The 22,467-nt window shown below is 42.7% G+C and overlaps 1 protein-coding gene across 2 annotated transcripts in view; it reads left to right on the top strand.

The window, feature by feature from the left end:
• The first annotated feature begins 178 nt into the window (after positions 1-178).
• The window catches only part of znf407 (zinc finger protein 407), a 470,846-nt gene continuing 448,557 nt past the window's right edge, over positions 179-22,467 (top strand). For both annotated transcript variants that reach the window (XM_078216863.1, XM_078216862.1), the window contains exon 1: positions 179-264. The gene's annotated coding sequence lies outside the window, so the exon portion shown is untranslated. The remainder of the gene's footprint in view (positions 265-22,467) is intronic.

Below are 22,467 nucleotides of genomic sequence, written 5' to 3'. Positions count from 1 at the left end.
GGCTGTAATATAATTATCCCCGCAGTGTAATGGGCTGTAACAGGCCCTGTAGCTGGGTGCAGCTGCCCACTGCCCTTTCCCATTGACCATGCGGCTCTCCGGCAGTCAATGCCCCAGTAGCGCGTGCTGCGGGTCACGTGCTACGGGCGGGGTGGGTCAGCTGACCCGCAGCCTCCGCCTCCTCTCGGCGCCGCCGGGGCGCAGCTACGGCAGGCCGCTTGTGACTAAGTACATGTCGGGCGCCCGCTACCTTTCCGCGCACAGGTACGTCTAACCACGGCTCCGAGCCGTCCCCCGCCGCCGCCCGGCTGGGTTCCGGAGGCGGCGGTGCTCCGGGCGTGCGGGACCGCGGGCACGGGGCAGGCGGCGGGCGCCACTCGGCCGAGGCTTTTTGGGCCTCCGCGCTGCCGTCGCTCCAACCGCCCAAGCGAGCGGCAGTTGCTGGGGCTGGTGGGCGGAGCCAGCAGGACGTCCCCGCCCCTTCCCCGGCCTCCGATTGGCTACGTCCCCTCCCGCCGCTCGGGCTGCCCCACAATCTGATTGACCGGCCTCCTTGTCACTCTGCAGAGGCGTCACAATGCCCTCCAGCCAATGGGAGAGCGAAACTGACAGGAGACCCGGAACGAGGAAGTAGGGGCGACTTGCTGTAACTACTTGATAATATGCAGCCTTGTATTCACAACAACTACTTATGTTCACATGAAATGACTTATATTTATGTGAAATTATCGATCTTTATATGAAATTACCTGTGTGTATATTAATTACTTGGTTCATATGAAATTCCTTATGTTGATACTTTTATATTTGTGCAATTTATGTAAATTTGCTTACACAAACTTTCCTTTTGCCATGAACCACAGAAAATACTGTGAGTCAGTAAGAATATAAATTTCCTATAAAGATAAGTGGCAGTAGGTGTACAGGGGACACCAGGAAGAACTTTTTTTATGCAGAGGATGGCTGGAATTTGCTGCTTGACTTGGTAGAGGCAGAGACCCTAAACTCTTCAAAAAGTACCTGGATCTGCACCTTCACCACCTTCTCAATGGCAAGTAGGGATGGGCAATAAATGCTGGCCAGCCAGCAACACCCATGTCCTATGAATGAATAAAAAAAATGCTGTAAACTACAGGGCTAGTGGTGGTGCAGGAAGCTGGGAATAAAAAGAGCACCTTGGGTGTCCTCGGAGCTGGCATAGGCAAGATGGGCCGAATGGCCCACTTCTGTGCTGTAACTTTTCCATGGTTCTAAAAGCATATTTATGACATCTCTTATTCAAACTTTTTAAAAATGCAGACCAGTTTTGGTTCTGGAAATTTCTGGATGCAATTAAAAGTTTTTTTTCAGATTTTAAAGTTTTTAATCTAAAAGTTGATTTAAAGTATATTGGTAGTTTATGTTGCATTGTTGAAAGTTTTGGCAGACACTTTTTCAGAAGCTTGGCAGCTTGCTCAGTAAGTACACTTCCGAGAAGTCTTCTGAATGTTGGGAGGTGCCTTTGTTTTTACGGAAAGTTAATTCCCTCCAGATGCTTTGAAATTAAGTGTGGGGGTGGTGATGCAGGGAAATTACTTTTCGGTGGGTGAAAAAAACAAAATTCCACAACTTGGAATTTGAATGCATGAGAGCCTTTTGCAACCAACGATATGGAATTATAATTATTTTATGAATAGGTCCAGTATTTTGAAATCTGCTTGGCAAGGATAAATGGAAGTGTTGGCTGTGTGGGCTTGAAGTTATGTCGAGAGAGTGGAGGAGATGGTAGTGTTTTCTTTTTGAAGTAGATAATGTGAAAAGAAGTTTGTTCAAAATGATAAGGGCTTAGATGAATAAATATAGTAACTTTCCACTAGTAGGAGATTTAGCAACAAGAGCAAATTGATTTTAAGGTACTTGGCAAAAGGGCTAGGAGCACAGAACAAGGGAGTGGCACTAATTAGATAGCTCTATCAAAGGGCTGGCAGTGGCATGATGGGCCAGAAGGCCCCCTCCCTGTGTTGTGTCATTAGAATGTATCATTTGATGATTTTTTTGTAATGAAGTCTGCAACTTTGGCACAGTAAAGTTTGGGGGGAAAGATACAGAATTCACTTGTAAGGTTTGCAAAATGTGTTGTCTTCCAATTTTATTTTTATGAAAGCTTGACTCCCAACGTGCTGATATGCATGTTATCTTTTGTCAGACTTTTTAAGTTCAAGTATTCAAATTTTATCCCAATATTTAAGAGACACATCAGAATCTTACCAAATAAAGCTATCAATTTCAGTTTCTTTCTAGTTGAATATCGTGTTTGCAGAAATGTTTAATGTTCTGAATGTTGGTTACACCAAAATTAACGTTGAACCATAACACCTGCAGAATTTGCAAATGCTTTCAGATGGTTATGTCATAGAACATTACTTTGGAGGAGAATTGGAACAAAAGTGGAGTAGCTTGTGAATTGTGAGATTGCGCCACAGCCTTTAATTTTTCAATTCTTTAATACCTTTTTGACATGCAGCTATTAATATTAAAATAGCCAGTTTTATTAACCAATGTTGAATGCTTATGTTGAACCTGTCTGCATATCCAATCCTGCAGTTTGTGGGAAATGAATTGAATAAATCAGAACATGATTTTTGAAATATTAATTTAGTTTTGTTTAAATATCGCATTAACATTTTTGCAGCAAATATTCAGGTCCTTTATAGTGAGTTTAGGGTGTGGATATTTTCAGTTTTGCTACTTTCCCCTCATATGTTTACTACCTCCTCTTTAACCAACCACCCTATTTGCCTCAGCTACTTGCCTGGATGGGTACAGCTCCAACAGCACACAAGAAGCTTGACACCATCCAGGACACTTGATTGGTACCCCATCCACCACCTTCAACATGTACTCCCTCCACCACTGTGGGAGCAGTGTGTCCCATTTAGAAGATGCAGTGCTACAACTTGCTAAGGCTTCTGCAACAGCACCTTCCAAACCCTCTACCTCCACCACCTAGAAAGGCAACGGCTCATGCACATGAGAACACCACCACCTGCAAGTTCCCCTTCAAAGAACACAATCTGCTGACTTAGAAATACATTGCTGTTCCTTCACTGTGTTATGATCCCATCTGATGCTACTACTGGACAAGTCAGATCCCAGAATGGAACCTGGCTTGAGAGGTCACATTTTTTAAACAGTGAGGGGTATTTCCAGAACCGATTCACAGGAACCTGCTGTTGACATTTTAACAAAAATAACATTTATTAAACAAGGAACATTAACTATATTACACTAGAGATCAAAAGTTGGAAAGATTTCAACACAGACACCAAGAAAAAATGATTCAAACTCATGCTAGCTCTTTTGTCCCAGCAATACCATAAATGACCCAACACTCTCGTGAAGAGGTGTCATTATTTCAACACCAAGGATAGAAGGTTCTTTTCCAGTGGACTTCTGAACATTCACTACAACACCTTCCATAACTGTTATTTGCCTGGAGATCCAGAAAAGGCATTCCAAATTCACTATTACTTTAATTTTAGAGCAATATATATGTGTGCCTTAAACTAATTTCTTCAGAAGTTTGGCATCAACTTCAGCTAGAGAGAGTCTTAGACCTTTCTATCTTCACTCAATGGTATATCCAGACCAACTGAAACTAAAACTGCTTTTCTCGTCTCTGTGTGGGTATTTTGTCTGATTCCCTGTTGCTAGGAAAGTTTTTCCTACTTTGTTTTTTAACTTCCCTAAACTATTAACCCCTTGGTAACCCATCTCTTCACTTCAGAAATTGTAAAAGCTTGCTAAAAATGCAAGTATACAAACAGAAAAAAAACTAAACCAAACTCGGGTTTCACCTTAACACAAAACAATATAAATTAAATCTAAAGCTATACCTTGTTTCTAACACCCACAAATACAAATATATCTTACTTAAAACTATATCTAATTCCTAACAACTGGATCAAAATCCCGAAACTCCCTTCCTAACAGTACCATGTGGGCTGTAGTGGTTCAAGGGATGGTTTACCTTATCAAGTGCAATTAGGATGGGCAATTAACACTGGCATTGCCAGCGATGTTCTCATCCTGTGAACAAATGAAAAGAAACCTACTTATTGATTTGATTTATTATGTCACATGTATTAGTATACAGTGAAAAGTATCGTTTCTTGCGTGTTATACAGACGAAGCATACCGTATATTGGGAAGGAAAGGAGAGAGTACAGAATGTAGTGTTACAGTCACAGCTAGGGTGTAGAGAAAGATCAACTTAATGCAAGGTAGGTCCATTCAAAAGTCTGACGGCAGCAGGGAAGAAGCTGTTTTTGAGTTGGTTGGTACGTGATCTCAGACTTTTGTATCTCTCCCCTGACGGAAGAAGGTGGAAGAGAGAATGTCAGGGGTGCATGGGGTCCTCGATTATGCTGGCTGCTTATGGTTAGTGGGGCCCACATTCTCACCTCTTGGTAAAGAGATTTCTCTGAAATTACGTAATGGATTTATCAGTCACTATTTCCTGTCTAAGACCTTTTAGTTTTAGACTCCTCACACATCATCTCCACATCTACCCTAATGAACTCCTTCATAATTATCAAGTCAACCTCTCGACTTCCTCATTTTCAGAGAAAACAGCTCCAGCCAGTTCAGGTTTTCCTGATACAGTTCGCGTGATTAAGCTAAGAACTAGGTAGGGGGTTAATTTTGGCACTACAACAGAATAATTGACCTTAAATCAATGCCATGCAGCGTCACAGAGAGATGCAATGAGAAGATGTATCTTTAATATTGTCACATTTAATGAATGTTGCATATCTACAGAATATTTCCTGCGATATTATGGATCAAGCTGTTTATATATTTGTGCAACTATCTGTTTCTAGCTTAGGGAGGAAAGAAAAAGAGACAACATGTATCAGACTAGCTTCCTCCCTGTAGGTGTCTAAAGTTAAGGCTACAGTTGCATAATGCCCAGCCACAGGACACTTTCTGAAACAGCTTTGGTTGCCAATATGACCTTTGGCATTAAACTGTTAAACAACAACAATGTTTTCTTAATATAGCACCCTTTGTATGCAGTAAAAATGTTTCAAAGTGCTTCACAGGATCATATATCAGCTGATGAACCAGGTATAGACTTGTGAGGACAGGTGACCAATAGCATATTCAAAGATGTAGATTTTGATTAAGATAGGTATATAATAGTTTGAAGGAAAGGTTTCACAAGGGAGGTTAGTCTTGTATCAATGCGGTAATTCTATTTATATTTAGTGTATTACAGATCTCGGGGCATTCCTAAGTGCTACATAACCCAAGGAGTACTTTGGAAGTGTAGTCATTGTTGCAACACAAGAAAGAGCCAGTTCCCAAAAGCAGCAATCTGATAACCAGATTTTGATTGAGGGATAATTATTGGCCAGGATGCCAGAACGACACCATGCTGTTCTTTGAGTTAGTGCCACGTGATTCTTATACAACCACCTGAGAAGGCAGAGAGGGCCTCGGTTTAACATCTCATCTGAAGGTTGACAACTTTGACAGTGCAGCAACCTGTCAGTACTGCTGGAAATGTCAGCCTTGGTATTGTGCTCGAATCACTGGAATGATTTTAAACGTTATTTTATGGGATGTGGGCATCACTTGCAAAGCCAGCATTGATTGCCCATCCCTAATTGCCCCTGAACTGAGAGTCTTGCTAGGCCAATTCAGAGGACAGCTAAGAGTCAACTACATTGTTGTGGATCTAAAGTTTTATGTTTACTTATTAGTGTCACAAGTAGGCTTACATTAACACTGCAATGAAGTTACTGTGGAAATCCATGAGTCGCCACACTCTGGCACCTATTCGGGAACGCCGAGGGAGAATTTAGCACGGCCAATGCACCTAACCAGCGTGTCTTTCAGACTGTGGGAGGAAACCGGAGCACCCGGAGAAAACCCACGCAGACACAGGGAGAACATGCAGACTCTGCGCAGACAGTGACCCAAGCCGGGAATCGAACCCGGTTCTCTGGCGCTGTGAGGCAGCAGTGCTAACCACTGTGCCACCGTGCAGCCCACAGTGGATGTGGATCTATACCTGCCAGACCAGGTATAGATGGCGGATTTCCTTCCCTGAAGGACATTAGTGAATAACAATCAGTGCTAGTTTCGTAGTCGCTGTTACCAAGATTCAATTCCATATTTAATTAAATTTTTAAATTCCAACAGCTGCCATGGTGGGATTTGAACCCATGTCCCCAGACTATTGGCCTGAGCCTCTGGGTTACTAGTCCAGACATTACCACTACTGTCTCCCCTCACAAAGACTTCCTAATTCCAAGGTGAGAGTGCTACCTGTTGAGCCAGGGCTGCCAAATAATTCATACTTCGGCAGAAAGTTAATTCTCTCATTATTAATGTCCATGTCCACAACTGTTTCAGGATTAATTAAATCTTTCTCAAGGTCAAGTGCTAGCTAGATGAAAAGAAAGGCAACAACCTGGTGCAATATTGCTAAGTGCCAATATTGACACACCTGTTTCTGCACATAGCATGGCTCGGAGATTACAGAAAGCTTGCTGGTCTCCCCATAATAAGGTTATAATTTATTTTACAGCAGAGTCCATTTATTTAGTGAACAGCAAAACATGCAAAGCCTATTTAGAGTTTATTTGAAAAGAATCTCAATGAACTGCAGCAAATAGAATTCCTGGTCGAAACTACTCCCGACAAAAGCTGGGTGATTTCTCCAGCTAAAAGGAGTGAGTGGAGGATTGTTACAACATTTTATTTATTTATTCATTAGTCACAAGTAGGCTTACATTAACAATGCAATGAAGTCACTGAAAATCCTCTAGTCTCTACACTCTGGTGCCTGTTCGGGTACCCTGAGGGAGAATTTAGCATGGCCAATCCACCTAACCTGCACATCTTTGGAGTGTGGGAGGAAACTGGAGGAAACCCACGCAGACACAGGGAGAACGTGCAGATTCCACACAGACAGTGACCCATGCCAGGAATCTAACCCGGGTCTCTAGAGCTGTGAGGCAGCAGTGCTAACCACTGTGCCACCATATCACCCAAATGCAAACTGATGTGTGTAAAATCAATCTCAGTGCTTTATGGCATTGCAGGCTCCAGGTGATTGATGGGATTATCCAATCATCTCCATCCTGGTTGCATGTCACTGTATACAGTGCTTTCCTTGAGAAATGTTAAATAAGTTCATACTCTTGCTCCAATGCAAATTCTCCACTATTTGCAATGACTGCAGAGTGGCTTGGAACTGTCGATGGGAGGTTTGGAAGACTTTTGAAACAATTGATTCTTCAAGCTGCAACACCAGCCAGTGTTGCAAGTTTAGTTTCTTCTGCAGTTCACTGATTAAAGCTAAGGAAGTAACTGGCAGGAAGCAAGTGGTAAACATTGTGCGGACATAAAAAGCACGTTCTTAAAACTGACAGTGGCTTCAAAATCCGGAATAGCTTGGTAACGGATGGTGCTGGAAAGAAAAAATGAGCAGAGTTTCAGCTCTTGCCTAACTGATTTATCACTTACATGTCAGCATGTCAAAGAAACTTGCTGTTTTAAATGATGGCCTAAAAGTCAGGCAAGAGATATTTAAAAGAGACCGTGATATAAGGAAGACTTTTCAGATGTCCTGAAGTGTTTTGCAGCCAGTGAAGTTCTTTTTGAAGTATGGCCACTATTGTAACATAGGATGAGGCACAGTAAGCTCCCATAAACAGCAATATGATAAATAAGCAGATAATCTATTTTATTGGTGTCGATCGATGGTCCGAATATTGGCCAGAATTCCAGGGAGAACTCCCCTGCTTTTCTTCGGAATATTGCCAAGATGTCTTTTACGTCCATTTAGGAGGACAGATGGTTGGACAACTCTGGGCAGTGCAGCAGCCCATCAGTTCTCATAGAATCCCTACAATGTAGAAGAGGCCATTCGGCCCATTGAGTCTGCACTGACTCTCTGACAAAGTAACTTACCCGGGCACTCTCCCTTGCCCTATCCCCATAACAAACACATTTACCATGGCCAATCCCCCTAAATACAGATTTTTGGACACTAAGGGGCAATTTAACATAGTCAATCCACCCAACCTGCACATCTTTAGACTGTGGGAGGAAACCCACGCAGACACTGGGAGAGCGTGCAAACTCCAGCAGACAGTCATCCAAGGCTGGAATTGAACCCGGGTTTCGGGAACTGTGAGGCAGCAGTGCTAACCACTGTGCTGCCTGGCATTGGGTGGATCAGCTGAGATGATATATTTAAGGTGCTGGTGCAGAACTTGAATTCAGGATATTCTGACCCAGAGGCGCGAATGCCACCCACTGAGCAACCTTGTCATGGTTTATAAATTTCTGAATCCTTGATATGTCTTTCAGACAGGGGCTTGTATGAAAAGGAATTTTAGGGATTGGTTAATGCAGACAGTATTTTTTACTCACTCTGTATCTGTTTGTCAAGACAAATCCTTTTTAAAATGCGTTGAAGTACAAATACCATATGGTTTGTATCTTCCAGAGTAAGTTTACTAAATGGTCCCATGGCACTATTCAAAGAACAGTAAGAGACTTCTCCGAGCATGTTGGATTAACATTTTTCCTTAACCAACACCACTGGAATAGATCATCCTGTTTAGTTGTCCCATTGATTCTAGGAAATTGCTGTGCACAAGCTGGTGGCTGAATTTTCTCATGTTGGAACAGGGATTATATATCAGTAATACTCACTTGGCTGTGAAACAACTAGGGACATCTTTGAGGCCACAAAAGGAATGGCACGGTAGCACAGTGGTCAGCACTACTGCCTCACAGTGCCAGGGACCCGGGTTCAATTCCGGGCTTGGGTCACTGTCTGTGTGGAGTTTGAATGTTCTCCTCGTGTCTGTGTGGGTTCCCTCCGGGTGCTCCGGTTTCCTCCCACAGTCCGAAAGATGTGCTGGTTAGGTGCATTGGCCACGCTAAATTCTCCCTCAGTGTACCCAAACAGACACCGGAATGTGGCGACTAGGGGATTTTCACAGTAACTTCATTGCAGTGTTAATGTAAGGTGACTTGTGACTAATAAATTAACTTTATATATATACAAGGTCTTTTAACTCAGGCTTCAAGTGACCCGTACAGACACACATAGTGATAAAATATCACCCCTGCTCTTTGAATTGTCTATATCACTGCATTCAAACCTAATATAAAGATTGTGTCTACATTTGTTTTGTCTACATTGTTTTGTCAAAGTATTTCTCCTCAAGTCAGTTTTGATTAATTAATATTGATGTACTGAGGTCAACAACTTGAGTTTATATAAAAGCAAAGATATTGTGAATGCTGGAGATCTGAGATAAAAACTCAAAATGCTGGGAAAACTCAGCAAGCCTGGCGGTATTTGTTCTGTAACTCCATTCCAAAGAAGGGACTCAAAACGTTTACGTTTGATTTGATTTAATTTGCTTTATTATTGTCACATGTATTAACATACAGTGAAAAGTACTGTTTCTTGCACACTATTCAGACAAAGCATCCCGTTCATAGAGAAGGAAACGAGAGAGTGCAGAATGTAGTGTGACAGTCATAGCTAGGGTGTAGAGAAAGATCAACTTAATGCAAGGTAGGTCCATTCAAAAGTCTGACAGCAGCAGGGAAGAAGCTGTTCTTGAGTTGGTTGGTACGTGATCTCAGACTTTTGTACCTTTTTCCCAACGGAAGGTGGAAGAAAGAATGTCCGGGGTGCGTGGGGTCCTTAATTTGCTGGCTACAGGGAAGTGTAGACAGAGTCAATGGATGGGAGGCTGGTTTACGTGACGGATTGGGCTTCATTCATGACCCTTTGTAGTTCCATGCGGTCTTGAGCAGAGCAGGAGCCATACCAAGCTGTGATACAACCAGAAGGAATGCTTTCTATGGTGCATCTGTAAAAGTTGGTGAGAGTCGTAGCTGACATGCCAAATTTTGCTCCTCTCTTCCCAAATGCTGTCAGACCTGCTGAGTTTTCCCAGCACTTTCTGTTTTCACTTATATTTATGTGGCATTTTTAACAATTTAATGTCCCGCGGTGCTTCACAGGAGTGTTAGAAACTAAAATATGACACAGAGCTGCATGAGGAGATATTAGGTAAGGTGATAAAAAGCTTGGTCAATGAGATAGGTCTTAAAAAGAGTCTGAAGTAGGAAAGTGAGGTGGCGAGGTGTAGGGAGGGAATGCTAGAGCTTGGGGTTTAGGCCTTGTTCAACTCACTTTCTCCACTCCTAACTCCAGAGGTAAGATCCACCGATGCTCCCACCTGAGAATTGGGAGGGGAAGAAAATAACGTGATTAAAGCAAGTGTATTTGATTGTGATTCAAAGTCCAAACTTCTGGCTTGGAGTTGAGTGCTCTCAGCACTTTTACCTGTTCCGAGGCATGACTTATACTTAATGAGAACTTTGCAAAGTGGGTAAGAATGCTTTAATTCCCAGCCTCAGGACCTGAGTTTGATCTTAAGCTGGATTGATGAGATTAAAAAGAGATGGTCGCCAGTGGCATTTTAAGAATGAATCAAATTGCTACTTAAAAATTGCAGTAAACTTCGCTTCTCGGCCTTTTGGCTAAGATCAAGTGTGGTCTGGTGATGCTGCACTTGGTCGTGGCCATTGGGTTGCATTTGGGCTTCATTTTCATATGAAGCAATTTTTAAAAGCGGCATCTCGGCCTTTTGGCTAAGATGCAAATGAGATCAAGCCTTGGGGCGGAGACATCCGCCTACTCCAATCAGCTTGGCTCATGTAGATCAGGCCCAAGACAGGGTAAAGGGCCGCATACCCTGTCTTGTCAGCTTGGATCGGAAATGTCTCAACTTGTTGAGACTCTGAATTGGACTTGATTTGATTGAATTGGAAAAGTATTAGAAAAATCTTGGAACAGTGTCAACAAGGTAAGCTGGCAAGCAATTAATGCTTCAAATACTGTGGATGCTGGAAATCTGAAATAAAAACAGGAAGTGCTCGGAATATTCAGGTCAGGCAGCATCTGTGGAGAGAGAAACAGTTAACATTTCAGGTCAATTACCTTTTATCAAAACTCTCCTGTGCATGCCTGATATTTATTGCTCCACCATTGCTGAATGTGCCATTCAGCTGCCTAAGCCCCAAGCTCTGGAATGCCTTCCCTACATCTTTCTGCCTCTCTCCTCCTCTTAACACGTAGTTGTAATAGAATCATAGAAACCCTACAGTACAGAAAGAGGCCATTCAGCCCATCGAGTCTGCACCGACCACAATCCCACCCAGGCCCTACCCCCATATCCCTACATATTTACCCACTAATCCCTCTAACCTACGCATCTCAGGACACTAAGGGCAATTTTTAGCATGGCCAATCAACCTAACCCGCACATCTTTGGACTGTGGGAGGAAACCGGAGCACCCGGAGGAAACCCACACAGACACGAGGAGAATGTGCAAACTCCACACAGACAGTGACCCAAGCCGGGAATCGAATGCAGGTCCCTGGACCTGTGAAGCATCAGTGCTAACCACTGTGCTACCGTGCCGCCCCCACTAATGTCACTGTAGTAGTTATCCCAGAGATCCACGTTAATGTTCTGGGGACAAGGGTTCAAATATCACCATGATAAGTGGTGGAATTAAAATTCAGTTAATAAAATATGGAATCGAAAAGTTAGCCTCAGTAATGATAACCAATAAACTAATGGGTGGCACGGTGGTTAGCACTACTGCTGTACAGTGCCAGGGACCTGGGTTCAATTCCCGGCTTGGGTCACTGTCTGTGTGGAGTTTGCACATTCTCCCTGTATCTGTTTGGGTTTCTTCCGGGTGCTCCGGTTTCCTCCCACATTTCAAAGATGCGCGGGTTAGGTGATTGGCCATGCTAAATTGCCCCTTAGTGTCCGTAGGGTAAATAAGTAGGGTTATGGGGATAATGCTTGGGTGGGATTGTGGTCAGTGCTGACTCGATGGGCCGAATGATGCTGCCTGGTTTGGAGGGTAGGTCTTACCAGGATGCTGCCTGGTTTGGAGGGTAGGTCTTATGAGGAAAGGTTGCGGGAGCTAGGGCTGTTCTCTCTGGAGCGGAGGAGGCTGAGGGGAGACTTAATAGAGGTTTATAAAATGATGAAGGGGATAGATAGAGTGAACGTTCAAAGACTATTTCCTCGGGTGGATGGAGCTATTACAAGGGGGCATAACTATAGGGTTCGTGGTGGGAGATACAGGAAGGATATCAGAGGTAGGTTCTTTACGCAGAGAGTGGTTGGGGTGTGGAATGGACTGCCTGCAGTGATAGTGGAGTCAGACACTTTAGGAACATTTAAGCGGTTATTGGATAGGCACATGGAGCACACCAGGATGATAGGGAGTGGGATAGCTTGATCTTGGTTTCAGATAAAGCTCGGCACAACATGGTGGGCCGAAGGGCCTGTTCTGTGCTGTACTGTTCTATGTTCTATGAATGGCCTCATTCTGCACTGTAGGATTCTATTATATGGATTCTATGAATTCTTTAAAATCCACCTCTTTGACCAAGCTTTTGTTCACCTGCCTGAATATCCCCTTATGTGACTCAGTGTCTGATTTTGTTTGGTAACATTCCTGTGAAGCTCTTTGGGGCATTTTACTACGTTAAAGGTACTATACAAATGCAAGTTGTTGTTGTAATGACTTTCCTTGTGGGGAAAGCCAGAGTTAGTGGACAAGTAGTTACGAAACGTAACAAGTTCTAGTGTTCACTTTGCTGAAGCTTTGTTTGGAAATGGGGTGTCTGAATACGCCTTCTTTTGCAAAAAAATCTCATGAGGTACATTGGAATTCTATTCCGCTATATTCAGCCTGTACATCACAGATGTTTCCAACAGATTGGGAGTCAGGCTTCATTGTTTAAGTGGAGTTGGGGTTAGGGCCTGTGAGAGTATTACCTTTTGGTAACAATGCCCAAAATTGAAATAATCGAACTGATTTCAATTTGATTCACCTGATGGCGTGGTCTCCTCGCTTATTGTATACTCCTTGGCTCAGAGTAATTGTCTTGGCATCTTTTTTGATTGTATGGAGACGATTATTATTGGAGATTATTAGAGACCTATAGGAGAAAATTCATATTCCAGACTTTATTTATAATCATACTAGAAATATGCATTTGTTAGCTTCGTAGAGTTGGCTCATTATTAGAAGTGTTGATTTGTGAAAATTTTCGGATTGAAAATCCATCTAGTCTTGTGCAATTTTTTATAGATTCATATAATCTCTACAGTGCAGAAGGAGGCCATTGGGCCCATCGAGTCTGGACCGACAACAATCCCACCCAGGCCGTATCCCCATCACCCCACATATTTATCCCGCTAATCCCTCTAACCTACCCATCCCGGGATACTAAGGCTCAATTTAGCATGGCCAATCAACCCAACCCACACATCTTTGGACTGTGGGAGGAAACGGGAGCACCCGGAGGAAAACCACGCAGACACGGGGAGAACGTGCAAACTCCACACAGACAGTGACCCAAGTCGGGAGTTGAACCCAGACGCCTGGAGCTGTGAGGTAGCAGTGCTAACCACTGTGCCACCGTGCACCCAATTGTAAGATTTAAAACAAAAATGTAGATCGGGTGATTTCATGGCAGGATATTTTGTGGGGGTCCCATCGTATTAGAGCTTTTTGAGTTTGTAACTAGCAGAATAGATAAGGGGAATCAGTGGATGTAGTAGTGTATTTTGACTTTCAAAAGCTTTTGATAAGCTGGCTCATTAGAGGTTGTTATATCACAGGGTTAGGGTGGGGAAATATACAAGCAGGATTGTGACATAAAAACAGCGAGTAGGAATAAATGGGTCATTTTCTGGTTGGCATGTTGTAATGAATGGCATACTGCCAGGATTGGTATTTGGCCCTCTGCTATTTACAAACTATATCAATGACTTAGATGAGGGGTCAGGGTGTAATATATATCCAAGTTTGCTGATGTGGTAGGACTGGTGGGAAAGTAAGCTGGGAGGAGGACACAAATGTTCTCAGTGGGATATAGACTAGTTAGGTGATTGGGCAAGAAGGTGGCAGATGGAATATAATGTGGGGAAATGTAAATTATTACAACCTGACATTATCACTGTGGGTGCCTGTTAAGTGAGCAGTTTGATTTACAGCTCCAAGTGGTTATAGAATGTTTTCATAAGAGATTGAAGAGAGTGAAATGTTTGTTTTCACAGGAGATTACTTGAAGGAACTGCAAGGTATTTTTAAATCTGTTTTTTTAAATAGTCAGCATGCCTCCTGAGGTTTGCCACTGATGAATACTGGGTGAGTTGGCATGGAGGGAATAAGGGTAAAGGGTAGTAGGCATCGGTGGGCGTAGGGTCTGCAAAGGGCAATGGGAATAATTGAGGAGCTTGGGTTGGCATTGGGTATGAGGGGACTGAGGATTGGGTGGAGGCGCAAAGGGTGGCATAAAGGGTATGAGGGACCATAGAGTGGGTAGATGGCAGAGGTGTGGCATGGGGCCATGGGGGTGGATAGAGTGGCAAAATATATGATAGAGGGTATTTGTGGCCTGGGGACTGGATAAAAGATATAAGAGGCTATGAGGGACCATAAGAGTAGGTGGAGTGGCATAGGATAGCATAGTAGGATTGGGCATGAGATGATATAGATTAGCATGGTGGGTGCCTGGGAATAAGGACTGGTGGGTTGTTTTATGTGTTTCTTCAATAACCTCAACCCCCTCCCCCCTGGAATGAAATGCTGATCTTCTGCCAGGTTGGGTTCCATCTGGGAGCGAAAATCTGGGCACGCATGTCCAAGATAATAAAGGATAGCAGCTGATTCATAATTTATTGGAAGCATTGACTACTACTTGTGTGCAAATAGTATTTTGTAAAAAGTTTTCAGTGGAAATAATAGTCAAGCTGGTGGAGTGGGGATGTGGGGTCATGAGGTGACATGGCAAAAGTTGAAGTGGGCCCAAGTCAAGGAATTGAAGGAACATACTCTCATCTGCCTCATTAAGATCAGCTTTGCTTTGTTTGCTACTAATTGCGTCTTGGCTCTCACCAACTTCTGGAAGTGTTCTAACAAAGGAGAAGTGAATTTGAGCCTGTAGGAACTCACTTTCTACTATTGAGGCTAACGCATTTCCAGGGTGGAGTGAATAGACAGAGGGAAATAAATCCCGCTTCCAGGTCCTTCTGTAAAAATCACAAAGGTTCCTGAAGAATACTCAGCTAAGGTTTTATGTTCTATTTATTTTGAAATGTGGTTTGGCTGTCAGCCATGTCAAATCTAATTATCAGCCACAAGGGGTCAGGCATGCACCATGTTTGTAAATATGCAGAGTGTTCAGTGAATTACTCCACTGTAGTGTTTGATTCTGCTGGTTTTTACATTTCTGTATAAGCTGGCAAATGTACTGTTGTTTGGGATTTTAAAATTGCTTCAAGTTAAGTGTGGTTTATTTTGTGGCATTGGCATGTTCATTGCACGCAAGCATGTACACATGTATGCAGATACATGCACACACGGACACCACACATGGATGTACATGCACACTACACATGCATGTACACGTGCACTCATACATGCACGTACTTGCACACGCACACACACACACATGCAAACACATGACCAACACACAGATGCATATGCACACGCAAGCATGCACACATCCATATACACACACACTGCACTCCTGTTTCCACCCGGGGAGATTTGCTTTTGCTGTTAGATAGTTGGATTGCTTCTCCAGTTTTCATGTTTCCACTTAACCTTTTTGTCAGAATTATGACAATGCCCCTGGAGTTTGTCAACTCCGTGGGTTGCAAAACTCACCCAGAATGGATTCAGAGGGGTTTTTATTGACACTTTTTCTGCATTTCTTTGTTCTATTTCAAAATTGAAATTGAATTTCAGCCATGCCTTTCACAACCCGAGGACATCCCATAACAATTTGCAGCCAATTAGATACTGTATGTATGTGTAGTCACTGTTAAAAAGGACAGAAACTGCTGAATGAATGACATGGAGAAATAGAAACTGCCTGTGTTCAAAATTCATCTGTCCATCAATGCATATTTTAAACTCATCTTCGGAAATTATTTCATCTGATTCAGAAGGATGGTTCTAGGGGATGAGGAACTTATGTAGGTAGATTGGAGAAACTGGGGCTGTTCTCCTCGGGGAAGAAGAAGATTGATAGAGGTGTTTAAAATCATGAGAGGTCTGGACAGAGTAGCTAGGGAGAAACTGTTCCCATTGATCAGAGGGTCAAGAACTAGAGGACCCAGGTTTAAGGGAATTGGCAAAAGAAGCAATGGCGACACGAGGATAAACCTCTTTCACACAGAGAGTGGTTCGGATTGGGAATATGTTGCCTGAGAGTATAGTGGAGGCAGATTCAATCGTGGCTTTCAAAAGGAAATTGATTTGATTTATTATTGTCACATGTATTAGCATACAGTGAAAAGTATTGTTTCTTGCGCGCTATACAGACCAAGCATATCGTACATAGAGAAGGAAAAGAGAGGGTGCAGAATGTAGTGTTACAGTCATAGCTAGGGTCCAGAGAAAGATCAACTTAATATGAGGTAGGTCCATTCAAAAGTCTGATGGCAGCAGGGAAGAAGCTGTTCTTGAGGTGCTTGGTACGTAACCTCAGACTTTTGTATCTTTTTCCTGACAGGAGAAGGAGGAAGAAATTATGTCTAGGGTGCATGGGATCCTAGATTATGCTGGCTGCTTTTCCGAGGTAGTGGGAAGTGTAGGCAGAGTCAATGGATGGGAGGCTGGTTTGCGTGATGGACTGGGCTTTGTTCACAACTCTTTGTAGTTTCTTCCGGTCTTGAGCAGAGCAGGAGCCATACCAAGTTGTGATACAACCAGAAAGAATGCTTTCTGTGGTGCATCTGTAAAAGTTGATAGAGTCGTAGCGGACATGCTGAATTTCCTTCACCTTGTGAGAAAGTAGAGACGGTGGTGGGCTTTCTTAACTATAGTGTCGGCATGGAGGGACCAGGCCAGGTTGTTGGTGATCTGGACACCTTGAAACTTGAAGTTCTTGACCATTTCCACTTCATCCCTGTTGATGCAGAAAGGGGCATGTCCTTCACTACACTTCCTGAAAGATAAACACTGGAAGAGAAAGATTTGCTGGTTTATGGGGAAAGTGTGGGGGAAGTGGAAGCAGGTGAATTGCTGTTGTAGGGAACTAGAACAAACAAAACGGGCTGAATGGCCTCCTTCTATGTTGAAATATCCTTTGATTGAAATCAGAATTTTTTTAAAGATGGATCAGCACTGGGATCATAGCTGCTTACATACAAACTGTGGTATTTGTCAGTAAATCTGATTAGTTGCATCCCCTCACTTTCCACCTCTTCGTCTCTTTGTCATCCCCTTTCATATATCCTGGGTTGTCACTGATATGGGGGATATACAGTTTCATAGCAATAGGAATGTTATCATCAGTGTGCGTCAGGAAACAAAAATGACTCAGGGAGCAAATAAGTGTGTGATTCTTACGCAAAGCTGTTGTGCTATCATGCTAGACTTTCAAATTGCCCATGGAGCTGCCCTTTATCAATAGATGAACATAAGAAGTTGAGGTGTATAAATATGACGTTGAAAGACTTCAGAAATTTGCTGCGCAGCTCCACCAAGTGGCGGAGCCTCTAAATTGTAACAGGAAAAAAATCGAACAAGAAACGCTGACAAAAAAGCAATACCAAGAATCGTGACAAAATAAAGGGAAATGTAAATTGTTTTGCAGATGAAATATGTTGTGTTATATGCAATTTTGAAAACAAAATGTGTATATATAAATATTCAAATATAATCCTACTGAAGCTGAGCCCTGCTAAATTCAACTGCTCCCCCCGCGTGCATGTTTTTGCGCTGGGAGGGCAATGGGTCATCTGGGATCTCTGTGAATAACAGGACAATCAGTCTTAATGAGATTAAAGACTGAGAAAGAAACAGGAACAACAGAGAAGGAGATCTGGTGAATAGGAGTCATTATCACATTGCTGCGTGTGGGAGCTTGCTGTGTGCAAATCGGCTGCCGTGTTTCCTGCATTACAACAAAGGCTATACTTTGAAAAGTAGGCTATTTTGGCCTTTTGGCTAAGATCAAGTGTAGTTTTGGCATCCTGCACGTGGTTGAAGTCATGAGGTTACACTGAGGCTTCATTTGAAGCAATTTTTTAAAGTGGCATCTAGGCCTTTTGGCTAAGATGCAAATGAGATCAAGCCTTGGAGAAGATGCAATGCCTGCTCCAATCAGCTTGGATCATGTATATCAAGCCCAAGACAGGAAGTGGTGAGCCTGTCTTGTCAGCTTGGATCGGGAATGTCTCACTTGCTGAGACTTTGAATTGGACTTTGATTGGATTGAATTGGACACAAATGTAAAATGCTTTGAGACAGCAGTTATACGTGCTATACAAATGCACGTATTTTGATTGCTTGGAGATTTGTAACTGTACACATAGTAACAGAACCAGAAAATGCTGGAAAAGCTCAGCAGGTCTGACAGCATCTGTGGAGAGAGAATAGAGCCAACTTTTCGAGCCTGGATGACCCTTTGTGATGAAGAGTCATCCTGACTCGAGACGTTGGCTCTGTTCTCTCTCCACAGATGCTGTCCGACCTACTGAAATTTTCCAGCATTTTCTGTTCATGTTTCAGATTCCAGCATCCCCAGTAAATTGTTTTTATGTACACATATTAATATAGTCTTCCACAGTTTTGGTCATTTGTCCCATATTTTTGAATTTTATTGGTAGGGACATATTGATAAGGCCACCAGAAAAAATCAAAGGTGCTTGTCATTTATTTTCATTCAGGAGCATGTATACTTGACCGTACAAGTTTCAGTCTCTAAATCTCATTCTATCGTCACAATGATATGGAAGGAATTAATATCACAAACGGCTGCATGTGTTTTATTTTTAAAAATGTCCTCTGACGGTTTTATGCTATTTGAAAAGTCAAAGTCTTTCTCTTCCCCAAGAAGTCTGATATACAGACTATCCAGCAATATGTTCTTACTTGTCAAAAGATTTAATAGAATCAAACAAGAAAGAACTTGCATTTGTATGGCACCTTTCAAGACCTCTGGATGTCTCAAAGTGCCTTACAACCAATCAAGTTCATTTCGAAGTTTGGTCACTTCTTTAAAAAAAAAATTATTTGATGGGCTGTGGGTGTTGCTGCAAGGTCAGAATTTGTTACCCATCCCAGATTGTCCTTGAACTGAGTGGCTTGCTAGGCCATTGCAGAGGGCAGTGAAGAGTCAACTGATGTGGGTTGATGTGGGTATTATAAAACCCCACTGACATTATGTATGAGAGTATTTATTAAAGTAAAAGAAAGATAATAAAACACTGCCAAGAACAATCTTATACTTTGGGAATTTAACAGTAAGCACTTCGTCCCTCAAAGACTGAAATCCCAAAAGCATCTGTTCCCCCCCCCCCCCCCCCCCCCCCACCTCCCACCATAATCTTAAACTCTGCTGAGACCCCCATTTCCCAAACAACTATAAACCAATTGGTCAAATCTGCCAGTAATTACCACATTGTACAGTTGAAGTGACCAGGACTTGGCAATGGTCTTCAGTTCAGCAAAGAAAACAAACTGTTGCACAAACGGGCTTTTGTATTCAGCACTTCATCTCCTAACTGTGCTGTTTCCTGAGGATGGTGGCCCCTCTCCTTTCCTCTTCTGCCTTCAGTCCCTAATCTCTGGCTGAACTGGTTCCTGGGGATTGCTGCTCGCTCTCTCTCTCTCTCTCTATCTCTCTTGCTGCTGCTTCTTCAATACCTCATCTGTGTCTAAACTGCTTCCTGGCTCTGACTACTAATTGTATCAATTGCAAACAACATTCTGTTCCCTATTCTTTCTTTTTCCTTCCTTTCTCTTATTGCTGCCCATACATGGTTTACAAAATACATGGCAGTTTGATTTAACTTGTACAAAAAAAACCACTCATTTCAATAGCTCCCTACCATTTTTGTGACGTTGGGTCTAGAGTCACATGTAGGTCAGACCAGAGAAGGATGGCAGATTTCCTTCTCTGAAGAACATTCGTGGGCCAGATGAATTTTTACAACAATTGACGAGGGTTTCATGGCCACCATTACTGAGATTTGCTTTCAATTCCAGATTTTATTAATGTAATTCCAAATTCTTGCTGCTGCCGTGATGGGATTTGATCCCACGTGCTGGGAGCGTTATCCTGCGCCTCTGTGCAATGACATTAGCACTACACCACCATCTCCCCGCTTGTAATATAGGAAATACAGCAGCCAATCTGTGCATGGCAAGCTCTCTCAAACAGCAGAATGGATTATCGGTTTTAGTTATGATGGTTGAGAGATAAATATTGGTTTAGAACTCTATGGAAACTACCCTTCCTTGTGCGTGCAGCCACAATGTTTCTGTGGATGTGATCAACTACTTTCTGGTTGTATGCACGTCCTGAATTTTTCTACTCTAGAAAATGTGGTCACCAATCCAATGTTGTGGTTATGTCAGTCAGGCAGCAAATTTGGAATGGTAGGAAGTCCCTACTTGCTGTTTAATTTCACTATAAAATGGTACCCCGGGTGTCCTTTTCTATTAGGTGCTTCTGAGACGGCACCACGTGAAATCAGGCAGTGGTGCCCTGCACCGCTCTCTTTATTCATGCAAATATAAGCTTTTATACTGATTGATGTCTGCTTTCTCTGTCCATCCAACTTGCTTTATTTGATTAATCCATTTATTAAATAAAGTATTTTTCCATAAAATATTGTAAACTGCCGCTAATAATTTTAAATTGTTAAAAGCTTGTCAAAGTGAGTGATGAACAGCAATCATAGCATCCATTCGTTTTTAAGCTTTTTGCGTAGCGTTCTGCTGTGTGAAAATTGATGTTGATTTGTTGCAACTTAATCATAGCAACATTGTAGATTATATCTCCCCCCCCCCCCCCCCCCCCGCTACTGAGCTCACCAATCCAACTGTAACATTCGAGAGGGTTCCAGTCCCTTTAAGAGATTGCAGATGGGATACCAAAGACTCATAATGTATTATATAAGGTCGCTTTGTGCTGCTTTCTTGTTGCTGTGTTCTATAGGGAGTCTTTGTAAGCAGCGGTTTACGTGTGGTTAGCATTGCTGCCTCACAGCGCCAGGGACCCAGGTTCAATTCCGGCTTCGGGTGACTGCCTGTGTAGTGTTTGCACATTCTCCCCGTGTCTGCGTGGGTTTCCTCCAGGTGCTCCAGTTTCCTCCCACTGTACAAAGATGTGCAGGTTAGGTTGATTGGCCATGTTAAATTGTCCGTTAGTGTCAGGGGGATCAGCAGGGTAAATACGTGGGGTCACGGGGATAGTGCTTGGGTGGGATTGTTGCTGGTGCAGGCTCGATGGGCTGAATGGCCTCCTTCTGCACTGTAGGGATTCTATGATTTGATGCCATATTTAAAAATAAGAGTATATGCCACATCAACAACAAGGAACCCTTTTTCATCTATCAGTACTTGTTGCTTTTGGTGCTTGTCTCTTAATTCTGGCCATATCCTTATGTGGGTTTGGGATTGCTATCAGATAACAGTAAAATGGAGGTGCTGATATTTGCCTGGTATTGTCAGGCAGGAGCGGCCAGTGGAAAAATCCAAGGTCGTCAAAAACAACATGGGACTCCTTGCTTTTATTTTCCATCTTTTTCTGCAGGGGGAATGAAAACTTATTTGCGCAAATTTTGTCCTTTGGTTTGAATTATCAAAGCTTCTTCAGGTGCTTAGTCATTAAACCAATACCAAAAGCAACAATTAGTATTTATCTAGTGCCTTTAGAGTAATAAAACTCCCCAAGGTTCTTCACAGAGCTTATTAAACAAAACATAACATTGAGCAATGTAAGGAGACAATAGGACAGGTGACTAAAGTCTTAGTTAAAGATGTACGTTTTAAGGAGCGTCCTAAAAGAGGAGCGCGAGTTGGAGTGGTTTAGAGGAGAAATTCTGGAGCTTAGAGTTGAGGTATCTGAAGGTGTGGCCGCCAATGGTGGAACAGTTAAAATCGGGGCTGCTGAAGAGGCCAGAATTAGAAGAGCGCAGTTATCTAGGAGGGTTTTGGATCTGGAGAAAATTATCGCAATAGGGAAGGAAGAGGCCTTGGAGGGAGGCTATGTGAGGTTTGCACAAACACTTTGCAGTCCTCTGACTGGCCACGGATAATATGCGGTGCCCTTGCACATGCTGGTTATAGGGCAGTCTTTTGCCTCTCTTTTTGTGATAGTACAGACTAGCTCAATATGATAATTGTAAGGGTGCATTATACTGGACATCCTTGCAGTTATGCAGTTGGGCTCACTTGTATAAATATTGTATTATATAGGTAGCCAGGGAGTAACCAGCTCCCTTCTCCTCTGTTGCTGGATTCTTTTTTTTGAATCTTTTGACAACCTATAATTTTTTACTTCAGAATTTAACAATTATATACTTTGCAATAATTACATAC

The sequence above is a fragment of the Mustelus asterias genome, chromosome 7, assembly GCF_964213995.1.
Source record: "Mustelus asterias chromosome 7, sMusAst1.hap1.1, whole genome shotgun sequence".
NCBI classification, from domain to species: Eukaryota; Metazoa; Chordata; class Chondrichthyes; order Carcharhiniformes; family Triakidae; genus Mustelus; species Mustelus asterias.
The sequence above is the reverse complement of the archived record's forward strand: the minus strand, read 5'-3'. Positions and strand labels throughout refer to the sequence as shown.